Genomic DNA, 12,015 nt, shown 5'->3' with positions numbered 1-12,015 from the left:
GAACTAAGGAGAGGGTATCTTTAGTCTTTCAAACTTCTCCAAACATTTACCAATACAGAAGGGATTTTTTCTCTTTTTATGATTGGAAAACCCCTCCTATACCATTACAAATTCTTCCCTGCTGAATGGTTTATGATATAAACCCTGGGTCCAACAGTCTTTGTGAACGGCAGGTTTTATAGAATTCCAAAATGTTATTTTTCTCTCTTGGCTGCCTCATTCTAGCAAATCAAAATTTCTTTGGCTTTCAGACTCTCCTCCTAGCTAAGGACTTAACAGTTTTATTTTGAAACTCAAATGTAAAAATTTTGACTCATTGTTTTCCTGAGTTATTTTTTGTCCTCCCTTCCCTGGGGCAATAAGTTTCAATGCTAGTGTCTAATTTTAATTGTGGGAGGTACTGCAAGGCAGAAAGGATTATCAAGAAGGAAAACAAAAATCAATTAATATTTGAAAACCCCGTGCTACATAAGAAAATAAAAATCAATTGTAATTTCAAACCCTGGGAAAACACTAGTATTTTAGTGTCTTGCCTTTAGATCTTTTTCTATGCATATATGTGTGTGTGTGTATACACATATATCTGTATAAAATATATACATACATATGATATGTTTTATATGTATATGGGCTGTATGGTAGGCTTCTTCTTTTTTGGCCCATATGATTTAGCTTTAGATATTCTTAGGGGATTTGGAGATCAAGGGCAAATGTCCTGGCTCAGTTATTGCCTTTTTGGCATATCTCCCCAAAGTCCTGTAGATCATTCTTCGCCCTCCTGTGGAAGTGGGAATGAATACTTCCCTCCCAATAGCAGTGATTATCTTATGACACTCACAAGTGAAGATCACAGAAATTTGCAAAAACAAAGTTCAAGCTACTCTTTCCTCACAGCCTCTGGAGATTAATCCAGAATGTCAGGGTGATCCTCTGCTCTGGCTTGTAGACTGCTATTTGATATTTTTATATTCTTGGGAAGAGCAAAATAAAAAATAATTATAATATTTTTAAAAGATTTTATTTATTTATTTATTTATTTATGAGAGAGAGAGAGAGAGAGAGAGAGAGGGGCAGAGACACAGGCAGAGGGAGAAGCAGGCTCCATGCAGGGAGCCTGACCTGGGACTCGATCCCAGGTCTCTAGGACCAGGCCCTGGGCTAAAGGCGGTGCTAAACCGTTGAGCCACCTGGGCTGCCCATAAAAAATAATTTTAAAAAGTACATCTCACAGAGGGAATTTCTTTCCTGCCCAGATCCTTCATTGGGTCTACCCAGGAGATGAATCACTCCCTTGTCAGCATAAGCATGGTCTTATTATAACAAAAACCGTTTTGTCTCCTTCTCAACTTGGATTACATTTCAAAGCTTTTTTCATTAATTTGACACTGAATGGTATCACTGAGCTATCCTTTCTTTTTTCTTAGTCATATAGTATGCATTTTGCTGTGTGGTAATTTTTAAAAACGTATTTTTAAATGCCAGCATACTACTCCTTTATGTTTCTGCTCCATACTGTATTTAATTATTCCTCTAATGTTTAATATTTAAACTGTGCCTATGTTTTGGTATTATAAAATTTATAAGGATCACTTGGCATATTAAGATTTGTGCACACATCTAATTATTTCCCTAGGATGGCATCTTTAGCAGCAGAATTAGAGGCTAAAAGGTACAATTTGTTTTTTATTGAGATGTTTTAAATTAAAAAGGAATTGTGAGTTTAAATTATAAAAGCAAAATAAACCAGGTACTAAAAAAAAAGAAGTATAGGACATAGCAAATGTAGATCATTTCTGCCATCTCACCTCTCAGAAATCGTAATTTTTATGAAGCTAATGTCTATTTTTAGTATGAACAATTTCAATGCTGTCGTTAGTATTGTCTAGTGCTCTCCCCAAGGATCAGCCATTTTATATATATATATATATTTTTTAAGATTTTATTTGTTTATTCATGAGAGACACAGAGACAGAGGCAGAGACATAGAGGGAGAAACAGGCTCCATGCAGGGAGCCTGATGTGGGATTCGATCCCAGGTCTCCAGGATCAGGCCCTGAGCCAAAGGCAGGTGCTAAACCACTGAGCAACCCAAGCGTCCCATTTTAAATTCCCACAAGCAGTTGATAAAAGTGCTGATCTCACTGCATACTCATCAACGTTAAGTATTCTTATTTATTAAAATTGCTCACATTTGATGAACAAATTGATATTGAGAGTGCTTTTTTACATTAACATTACTGATTTTATATGTGTGTTTATGATTCATATATGCACATATTTTCTTCACTTTTGTAATTAAAATTTTTGAAGTTTTTTTTAAGATTTATTTATTTATTTGAGAGATAGAGTGCAAGTGGGGGGGGCAGGGGCAGAGGTAGAGAATCTCAAGCAGACTTCACGCTAAGTGAGGAGCCCAACATTGGGCTCAATCTCACCACCCCGAGATCATGACCTGAGCTGAAATCAAGACCCAGATGCTTAACTGACAGAGCAACCCAGGCTCCCCTGATTTTTTTTTTTTACTTAGAATTTTTAACTTTTTATGTAGTCACATTTATCAGTCTTTTCCTTTATGATTCATTTTTTCTTTCATATTTAAGTATTTCCCTTCTCCCATGAGCAGATAAATATTTACCCATATTTTCTTATAGTCATTTAATGTTTAAACATTTTTAAATGTTATTTATTTATTTGGTTTTATTTGTTTATTGGAGGAGGGTAGAAAGAGAGGGAGAGAGAATCTCAAGTAGACTCATCACTGAACTTGAAGCCTGTTGAGGGGTTTGATCCCACAACCCTGAGATCATGACCCCAGCCGAAACCAAGAGTCAGATTCTCAACCGACTGAACCACCTAGGTGTTCATTTAATTTAATTTAAGTCATGATATAGTTCAAACATAAGTAAAGTATATGAATTTAATATAACAAATACCCATCAATCAAACACACAGATTTAACAGATGCTAACATTTTACCACATTTACCTAAGGTCTTGTTCATAAATAAATAGTTACGGCTATAGCCAAAGACTAACCTCCATCCCTTTTCCTTCCCTGCCTCTGCTGAAATTTGTATATGTAATTTACTCGCACTTTGTATATTTTCTACATATGTTTACAACCATACACATTATGAAGTGTTTATTTGTGAATTTTAGAATTTTTACCTAAATAGAATCCTTTTTCAACTGACTTTTGTCATTCAAAATTATACTTTCAGGATTTACCCAGATAGATGCCTGTGTCTCTAGGTCACATATAATTATATAAATTTGGAGTTCTCTTTGTGAATTGCCTATTCATATCACTTGTCCACTCTTTATTGCATTGTTGGATTTTTTTGCGTTATGAATTGTTGAGATCTTTTATTCTTGACCCAAATCCTTTGAGTATTATATATGTAGTAAACATCTGTTCCAAATCTGTGACTATCCTTTCAAGTTTATGACACTTTATGATACACACAAGTTTTTAATTTTAATGTAGTATATTTATCAAATATTGCCTTTATGGCTTGTATTATTTTATGTTTTGTTAAAAAATCATATCCTAATTCAATGATGTGAAAATATTTTCCATGCTCTAAAAATTTTTAAGTTTGTATTGTCAAATTTAAGCATTTGAATCACATGGAATTACTTTTCTATGTGATGTGGGCTAGGGTTTTCATGGTCTTTTTCCAAATAAATAGCAAATTATCACATTACTATTTATTGAATAGTACATTTTGTGCACACAGGGTAGTCATGCTATCTCTATCTTATATCAAGTTGCCATGTAAATATCAGTCTTTTTCTAGGTGCTCTATTCTGTTCAATTGTTTTATTTGTTTTTCTCCAATTCAAAAACCACTGTGTTAATTACTTATAGCTTTTTTTAAAAAGATTTTTTACTTATTTATTAGAGAGAGAGAGACAGAGACAGAGGGAGAAGCAGGCTCCATGCAGGGAGCCTGATGTGGGACTCAATTCCGGGTCTCCAGGATCACACCCCGGGCTGAAGGCAGCGCTAAACCGCTAAGCCACCGGGGCTGCCCAATTACTTATAGCTTTATGATGAATCATGATACCTGGTAGGGAAAATTCTCCTTTTTTAAAACCATTCTTTGACACTTTCTTGATTCTTTTTAGGTCTTTGTTGTCTCCAAATGAATTTCAGGGTCAGTTTGTCCATTTCTATGAAATCCCCTTTTAGAATTTAAATTGGAATTCCCTTGAAGTTATTGATTAACTTGGAAACAACTGTGACCTTTAAAATATTTTCTCCCTATTGACAACCATGGTACAACTCTCTGTATTGGTCATCTCTTACAACATTGTCATCTATGAATGATCGCAGTTGTGATTACTCATATTCAATTGTGATTTATTTTCCTTGTCTCTTTGCCCCAGCTAAGATCTCCAGTATATGCTTAATAAAAGCAACAGTATGTCATTCTTGTCACTTTCTCAACTTTAAAAGGAATATTGCATCTTGAATATTTTCCCAGTAAGTAACATGTCTGCTGTTTGAGGGTTGATAGCTCTTATCAGGTTAAGGAAGATCCCATATACTTCTAGTTTGCTAAAAGTTATTTCACTTGAGTGGATTTTCTATTTTCTCTAAAAAATCTGTATCCATATTATGATAAGACTTCCCCCCTTAATCAGTTAAAATTATGATTTTTAGTAATATTATAATGTTAAAAGATCTTTGCATCACTTCTTGTCCTTTTGGCTAAGATCGAGTCTAGTGTCTGTTATCAGTTTAAAAGATCTTTGCACTCCTAGGTTAAGCCACACATTGTCATCATGTGTATTTTTTAAAGATTTATTTACTTATTTTAGAGAGAGAGCACACATGGGGTGAAGAGGGGCAAAGGGAAACAGAGAGAGAGAATCTCAAGCAGACTCCTTGCTGAGCTCAGAGCCCATCGTGGGCCTTGGTCTCATGACCCTGAGACCATGACTTGAGCTGAAATCAAGTCAGATGCTTAACCAACTGAGCTACCCAGGCACCCCCATCATGTGTTTTTAATGCATGTTTGATTTAGTTTTATACTATTTTCTTTAGAATTTTTGCTTCTCTGTATAAATGAGATTGGTCTATGATTTTTTTCTTGTATTGTCCAAGTTGGGATTTTGTATCAAGTTTGTATTTGCCTCAAAAGGTGATTTGGCTAGCTTTACCTATTTATTATTTTGTTCACTAGTTCAGCTATTCCCAGATGCACATTTAGATTGCTTGGGGAGTTTTTGGTTTTTGGTTTTTGTTTGTTTATAAAATTATGTTCAGGATTTTTTTTGGGCCTATACCAAATAAATCAGAATCTCTGGAGATGGATCCAGGCATCATTATTTTAAAATGCTTCCCAGGTGACTATAATGTGAAACCAGGTTTGAGAACCACTGCTCAGGAACAATTTCTATATGATAGAACTCATCTATTCTTCAAGGACGTAAGAAAGAAGATATTTGTTCTGTGAAATTTAGGTAGAATTTGTGAAATTGTCTGGCCTGCTGATTTTGTATGTAGATTATAAAATGTTTATTCAGTTTCTTTATTGGTTATATAGATATATTCAAGTTTTTCCTGTTATTTAAGTCAATTTTAGTAATTATTTCTTAGAAAATTCATTTTTATTTTTGCACATTTATTGGCATAAAGTTGGTCATGATATTTCCATGTGAATTTTTAGTCTCCACTGTATCTCTAATTATATCCCTGCTTTCCATTCCTTATATTTTTAACATGTTTTTTCTTTCTTTTTTTTTATAAGCCTTCACTATGTAGTTTCCATATTTTACTAGTCTTTCCAAAAGACCAGCTTTTGGTTTATTGGTTTATTTTCTATCTGATTTATTTCCTCTGTATTCTGATTTTAGTTTTTCTATTTTCCTTAGGTTTACTCTTCGTTTTCTAACTTTTTGAAATTTTAAATAATATTTTCTAAAGCTTACTTATCAGGCTATAAATTTATTAGTTATGTACTGCTATATCTGTATCCCTTGAGTTATGATTCACAGTGCTTTCATTGTTTTTCAATTTTAATCTTTTTCAAATTTCCATTATATTTTTTTGAACTATTCATATATATGTATAGTTATATACATATAGTATATGTATGCAGTGCATAGGTTGCTTACTATTCATATATGTGTGAATTCATGAATCTCTATCTCTATGCATATAGGCATTCAAATTATAGATGTTAGTAGTCCCGCTCTCCTTTTTTTTAATGCTTTCTATGGGTATTGCATTATGATCATACAAACTATTCTGAGTGATATCTGCTTTTTTGTTTGAGTTTTTCATTTTGTCTTTTGGCATTTATAGAGATGAGATTCAATTTAGTCATATTCACTGTTCATACATTACCAATAAACTTGAAAAGACTATTTTCTGATTGCTTTGTGTGAGGTATTATATATGTCAGTTAGACCAAATTCTTGTTAATTGTGTAGTTCAATTTTTGGTAGCCTAATTATTTTTGTCTCCTTGATCTATCAGTTATTGAGAGAAGAATATTAAAATTTCCAATTATAATTGTGGATTTCTCACTTTTTCTTTCTAATTCCATCATTTTTTTTCATATTTGTTTGAGACTATGTTTTTAGGTTCATGTAATTTAAAGATTATTATATCTTCTAGTGAATTGCTCACTTTATTATTATATAACTAATCCTTTTTATACTGTATAATGCTGTTTACTATTTTGTAAGTTTTTATTTTAATTCCAGTTAGTTAACATACAATGTTATATTAGTTTCAGATGTACAGTTTAGTGATTCAACAATTCCATGCATCACCCAGTGTTCATCACAAGTGTACTCCTTAATCCCCATTACCTATTTAATCCAACTCCCCACTCCCTTCCCCTCTGGTAACCATCAGTTCTCTATAATTAAGAGTCTGTTTCTTAATTTGTCTCTCTCTTTTTCACTTTGCTCATTTTTTAGCTTCTTAAATTCTACACATGAGTGAAATCATATGGTATTTGTCTGTCTGGCTTATTTTGCCTAGTATTGTACTCCCTAGCTCCTGCATATAATTGTAAATGGCAAGACATCATTCTTTATTGTCGCTGAATTATATATATATATATAATATATTATATATAATATAGAGAATATATAAGAAATATAGAGAATATAAAGAATAATTTTTATTCTTTATAAATATATAAAATATATGTATATGTTTATATATATTTATATAAAATATAGAAAATATAAAGAATAAATATATATAAATATATATATGTAAATTTCTTCTTTATCCTTTCATCAGTTAATGGAGACATGGGCTGCTCCCATATCTTGGCTATTGTAAATAATGCTGCTATAAACATAGGGGTGCATGTATCCCTTTGAATTAGTGTTTTTGTATTATTTGAGTAAATACCCAGTAGTGTGATTGCTGGATCAGGGGTAGTCTTATTTTTAACTTTTTGAGGAACCTCCATACTATTTTCCAGCATGGCTGCACCAATTTGCAACCCTGAACAACAATGCACAACTGTTCCTTTTTCTCAACATCCTTGCCAATACTTGTTGTTTCTTGTATTGTTGATTTTAGTCATTCTAACAGGTGTGAGGCACGTTTTTATTTACATGTCCCTAATGGTAAGTATAATGAACGTTTTTTCATGTATCTGTCGGCCAACTAGATGTCTTCTTTGGAAAAACGTCTATGTCTTCTGACCATTTTTAATTGGATTATATGTTATTTGGGTGTTGAGTTTTATAAATTCTTTATATATTTTGTATACTAGCCCTTTATCAGATATGACATTTGCAAAGATCTTCACCCAATCCATAGGTTGCTAACTAGCTTTGTTGATTGTTTACTTCACTGTGCAGAAGACTTTCAATTTGATGTAATCCCAATAGTTTATTTTTGCTTTTGTTTCCCCTGCCTCAGGAGACATATCTAGAAAGATGTTGCTATGGCCAATGTCAGAGAAATTACTGCCTGTCCTCTCTTCTAGGATTTTTTATGGTTTCAGGTCTCATATTTAGGTCTTAAATCCATGTTCAATTTATTTTTGTGTAAGGTATAAGAAACTGGTCCAGTTTCATTCTTTTGCATGCTGCTGTCCAGTTTTCCCAACACCATTTGTTGAAGAGACTTTTTTCCATTGGTTATTCTTTCCTGCTTTGTCAAAGCTTAATTTAGCACATAATTGAGTGTTTATTTCTTGATTTTCTATTCTGTTCTATTGATCTGTATCTATTTTTGTGCCAGTACCAAGCTGTTTTGATTACTATAGCTTTGTAATATAACTTAAAGTCCACAATTGTGATGTCTCCAACTTAGCTTTTTCTTTTTTCAAGATTGTTTTGGCTATTTGGGGTCTTTTGTAGCTCCATACAAATTATGGGATAATTTTTTCTAGTTCTGTGAAAAATTCTGTTGGTATTTTGATAGAGATTGCATTATATGTGCAGATTGCCTTGAGTAGTATAAACATTTGAACAGTATTTTTTCTTCCAGTCCACGAGCATGGAATGTCTTTCCATTTCTTTGTTTCATCTTAAATTTCTTTCAACAGTGCTTTATAACTTTCAGAATATAGGTCTTTTACCTCTTTGGTTAGGTTTATTTCTAGATATCTTATTATTTTTGGTGCAATTGTAAATGGGATTGTTTTCTTAATTTCTCTTTCTGCTGCTTCATTATTGGTGTACAGAGATGCAATAGATTTCTGTACATCAATTTTCTACACTGTGACTTTCTAGAACTGAATTAATCATTTATAGAAGTTTTTTGGTGGAGTTTTCAGATTTTCTATATAGAGTACCATGTCATCCACAAATAGTGAAAGTTTGACTTCTTCCTTACCAATTCGGAAGCCTTCTATTTCTTTCTGTCGTCTGATTGCTATGGCTAGCATTTCCAGCACTACGTTGAATAGAAGTGGTGAGAGTGGACATCTTTGTCTTATTCCAAACCTTAGAAGAAAAGCTTTCATTTTCCCCCCATTGAGGATGATGTTAACTGTGGGTTTTTCATATATGCCCTTTATCATGTTGAGGTATGCTCCCTCCAAACCTACTTTGTTGAAGGTTTTTATCATGAATGTATGTTTTACTTTGTCAAATGCTTTTTCAATGTTTATTGAAATGATCATATGTTCTTATCCTTTCTCTTATTGATGTGATGTATCACGTCGATTGATTTGGGAGTATAGAACCACCCTTGCAGCCCAGAAATAAATCCCACTTAATCATGGTGGCTGATTTTTTAAAAATATATTGTTGAATTAGGTGTGCTAGTATTTCGTTGAGGATTTTTGCATCCTTGTTCGTCAGGAATATTGGCTTGTAGCTCTCTTTTTTAGTGTTGTCTTTTTCCAGTTTTGGTATCTGAATGATGTGGGACTCAAAGAATGAATTTGGAAGTTTTCCTTCCTTTTCTATTTTTTGAAATAGTTTGAGGAGAATAGGCATTAATTCTTCTTTAAATGTTTGGTAGAACTTGCCTGTGAGGCCATATGGTTCTGGACTTTGATTTCTTGGGAGCTTTTCAATTACTGATACAGTTTCTTTGCTAGTTAACAGTCTGTTCAAATTTTCTATTTCTTCCTCTTTCACTTTTGCTAATATATATTTTTTTCTGGGAATTTATCCATTTATTCTAGGCTTTCCAATTTGTTGGCATATAGTTTTTCATAATATTTTCTCATAATCCTTTGTATTTCTGTGGTGTTGGTTGTTATTTTTACTCTCTTATTTGTGACTTTATTTAATTCTTTCTCTTTTTCTTGATAAATCTGGCTAAAAGTTTATCAATTTTATTGATTTTTTTTTCAAAGAACCAGCTCCTGGTTTCATTGTTCTATTCTATTGCTTTTTAGTTTCTATATTGTTTATTTCTGCTCTGATCTTTAATATTTCTTTCTTTCAGATTATTTTAGGCTTTATTTGTTGTTCTTTTACTAGTGCCTTTAGGTGTAAGGTTACACCTTACTGCTTACTTGCTTCTTGAAGTAGAGTTGTATTGCTATTCATTTTCCTTTCATGACCACTTTTGCTGCTTCCCAAAGGTTTTGGGTGATTATGTTTTCACTTACACTTGTTTCCATGTACTTTTTTATTTCTTTTATTTCCTGGTTGACTCATTCATTGTTTAGTAGCATGTTATTTAACCTCCATGTATTTGTGCTCTTTCCAGGTTTTATCTTGTGGCTAACTTGTAGTTTCATAGTGTTGTAGTTAGAAAAGATACATGATATGACTTTGATATTCCTGAATTTGTTGAGGATGGTTTTGTGGGCTAATATGTGACCCATTCTGGAGAGAGTTCTCCATGCATAGGAAAACAATATGTATTCTGCTGTCTTACGATGGAATCTTCTGGATATATTTGTTAAATCCATTTATCTCAGTGTGTCACTCAACGCCACTGTTTTCTTGTTGATTTTCAGTTTGAATGATGTGTCCATTGATGTAAGTGGGGTGCTAAAGTCCCCTACTACAGGACTATTATTGTATTATTATAAATTAGTTCCTTTATGTTTGTTATTAACTGTTTTATATATTTGGGTGCTCCCATCTTGGGTGTATAAGCATTTACAATTGTTTTATCTTCTTGTTGGATTGTCCCCTTTATTTATTTATTTTTCACAAGGCAAAAATGTTTATTAACTTTTGTGTTGCACAAGTGTAAAAACTACATAATCTGGATTGACTTTAAGTAACAATAATTTAAAAGATAGCCTCTATTAGAGAAATTTTTAAATTGACTATTTGACAATTTATACAATAAATGAAGAAAACTGAAATAGAACAGGTCAGTGATCAGCCAACACAGCACAACATGTTAACAAATGTGGCCAAAGGATCAGTGCATATTATCCACCACCATCCATGTAACATCCTGGTTGGATTTTGGAGGTTCGGGGGGAAGGAGAAGGCAGTGGTAACACAAAAGCAAGTTGATTGAAACTAGTCCTATTAAGTATATTATGTTATACTTCATTCTAAAACTACTATGTGAATAGGACATGTATTTATATAGCTCATGAAACTAGTTTTCAACTGAAGGTCAGGAATCCAAAAAAGTAATTCTCAGATTAAGGCAAACGCCGGAAGTCACTGCTCTGAAAGCTATCTGCTTCGGTCATGAACTGCACTACTGGGCAATTATTTCAAAATATGAACCACACATATAAAAGGACAGGTACAGTAAAAAAGTTTTCTAATTTTAAAAAAATGTAGTAAATATAAGAGGATTAGGTCAAGAGTACCTACTTACAAATTAAACCAAACTGGAATAAATGCTCAACTTTTTGGGGAGCCAACTTCAGTTCTGGTTGTGCCTCTTAATTGGAGCAAGATCCTAAGTAGGTCATTTCGTGCAAGGATGATTTAAAAATCAATTTACAATATTATCTCAGATCCCATGGCTAAGGATCTAAGGATCTTTTGTAAGAACTCAAAGTTGGGGAAAATAGGATCTGAAAAATAAAAAGATGTTGCTTCTCACACACCCCCAGGTGACAGCAGACAGCCTGCATCACACTTCAAGATCCAATGATTTAAATTAGAAGCTCCTTTCCCCTCTCTCTTATTCCACAATACTCAACCTGACCTACAAAATATAAAACACAACTTCTTTGTCTTCTTTGTGGCACCAACTGGCTAATACGTAGGTATGTGCTGGACTGACTCTAAAGTTGATTAAGGAGCACATCAATTCATTATAGAAAATTAAAAAATGGAAATAACATGCTTGATTTGCAAAGGTTTGACTGACTTTGGTCACCTAGTAAATTCTGTACTGGCTCCCATTATTGGTCAAAAGAATGCTTTGAGAAAAAAAAAAGAATGCTTTGCATTTGGGCTAGAAACCAAATTAGGTTAAATCAGGCCTTTATTTCAACAGTACAAACTATGTTTATTTGTGTCTAAAGTGCCAGTTGTATATACAAAGCAGTAAGCAAACTTTAAAATCTGTTTTGAAGCACTGAGACTGACACCTTCCAAGGGCCTTATAGTAACTGACTGGATCAGACTCATTCCAGAGTCCCCA

This window comes from Nyctereutes procyonoides, unplaced genomic scaffold (assembly GCF_905146905.1).
Source record: "Nyctereutes procyonoides isolate TBG_1078 unplaced genomic scaffold, NYPRO_anot_genome, whole genome shotgun sequence".
NCBI classification, from domain to species: Eukaryota; Metazoa; Chordata; class Mammalia; order Carnivora; family Canidae; genus Nyctereutes; species Nyctereutes procyonoides.
This window is presented reverse-complemented; position numbering follows the sequence as displayed.